General features: G+C 54.6%; 1 long non-coding RNA gene across 1 annotated transcript; it reads left to right on the top strand.

Annotated features, from left to right (window-relative positions):
* The first annotated feature begins 946 nt into the window (after positions 1-946).
* Positions 947-1,572, top strand: LOC112410729 (uncharacterized). The gene is made up of 2 exons (XR_003005487.1): positions 947-1,122; positions 1,392-1,572. It is a non-coding gene; the product is annotated as an uncharacterized LOC112410729 (long non-coding RNA).
* Positions 1,573-1,888: the final 316 nt, after the last annotated feature.

Raw genomic sequence — 1,888 nt, 5'->3', positions numbered from 1 at the left:
GCTTTGATTCAAGAGGGAGGGACTCCCTTCTCCAAAGAAGATGCATGGAGATGTGGGGTCTGTAGATGGGCAGGGCTGGCAGAACCCTGGATCCCACTCATCTGATGGTTCGTGCTGAGGGCGGAGGTCTGAGGGCTTCTCCTGGAAAAGAGGAAAGGAGTCCAAGAGAGCTGCAGACGGGGCAGGGGTGCTGCGAGGAGCATCCGGGAGGTCAGAGGTCAGAGTCAGCCCCTAAGAGAGTCCACACCCATCCCCTCTCCATCCCAGCCCTGCCTCCACCCCCCATTCTGAGACCCAGAACACAAGGTGTGGAGAGCATCCTGGTCACTGTCTGGTGGATCCTCACCGGTGGGTGCTCAGCTGGTGCTCGGGGACCTAGTGACACGCAGGGGGCAGCTGACCCCGCCCTGTGGGAGGTGAGTGTCAGTAGCAGGAGGAGGGCCAGGCAGGGCTCCGAGAGGATGAGGCAGCATGTGAGTGTAGGAGATAAATCTGAGGTGTTAGGAGGCCCGCAGGAAGCCTGGATGGGGTGTTCCCTCCTGGGTCAGATGTTCATGGAGCACCTACTGTGTTCCCGAGAGGGCAGGACCAGAGCAGACACCCTGCCTGTCCTCACAGAGGTGACACCCAGTGGGGAGGGGCCAGGAGAGGGACAGAGCAGTGTGTCAGGCTTCCCTGAAGAAGTGGAGAGGTGGACACACCGTGGATCAAGGGCTGTCACTTCAGCAGGCTCTTTGCCAGCCCCTCCTCTGTGTCCAGGTCCCCTCTGCCAAGTCTGCCAGGTTAGATGGTACGTGGAGTAGAACTGGCCTCTGGATGGGCAGAAGCAGAAGGTGCAGAGGCTCAGGTCCCCGCTGGGCTGTCCTGGGGGCGCAGTGGGGAAGGAAGGCCAGGCCTCTGACTCTGCTGCCCACCTGACTCCCCCCAGGGCCGTGTCCTCCATGCTGGGCACCTGACTGCACCATTACCCTGAGCATTTCCACCAGCCCCCAGAATTTCCCCGCCGGAAGATGCTTCTGGCTTACACAGAGCTCAGCATGCCTGGCTCAGACCTGGAGCAGCAAGCCCACCTTCTCCTGGCACAGCTGGAGCACCTGGAGCCCCCTGAGGCAGAGGGTGTTGGTGAGGGGGACTCAGGGTGGGTGAAGGGGGGCAAGTGGGGAGGGGAAGGGGCGGAGCCACACGGAACAGAGCTTCCCGAGGCTGGAACTGGGCCAGGAGCAATGAGGAGACTCAGATCACTGTTCCCCTGGACTGCAGTCTGGGAAGCCTTCCTGGGGGTGGCATCTTGGACTGAGACTTCATAGATTGGCAGTGAGAAGTTTCCTGTCTTTGGGAGGCACATGGAAAAGCAGTCCTATTGATGATATTGTCTCATCTTGTGTCTATAGCACCAGCTCCAGAAGAAGCTCTGGCAACTTCTGCAGAACTAGAGCCAGCTACACCTCTACTGCCTGCTACAGCTCCAGAGCCAGAGCAAGTCCATTTTTAATATGTTTTTTTATGATATTTACCAAATTGTTTAATCTAGATATAAAGGTCACTCAAAATAAAATTTAATAGTTTGATTTTTTTAACTTGCACATGTAAATGGCAGTAAGTACATTCACAATGTTACATAACCCCCCTCTAACATGTCTTCCAGAACATTTGCATCCTTTTTGTCCCTGAATAATATTCCATTCTGGGAACACACCGCATTGGGTTCTCCTTTCATCTGTTGGTGGACATTATGAATGTTTTCACGTTTAGGCTCTTGTGAATAGTGGTGCTCTGAATATTTGTGTACCAGCATTTGAATGTCTGTATTCACTTCTTTGGGGTATTGATGTAAGAGTGGAATTTTGGGGTTGACTGAAAACTGTATGCTTGTCCTTTGAAGACCTGC

Source organism: Neophocaena asiaeorientalis, unplaced genomic scaffold (assembly GCF_003031525.2).
Source record: "Neophocaena asiaeorientalis asiaeorientalis breed wild unplaced genomic scaffold, Neophocaena_asiaeorientalis_V1.1 scaffold166, whole genome shotgun sequence".
Lineage (NCBI taxonomy): Eukaryota > Metazoa > Chordata > Mammalia > Artiodactyla > Phocoenidae > Neophocaena > Neophocaena asiaeorientalis.
This window is presented reverse-complemented; position numbering and strand designations above follow the sequence as displayed.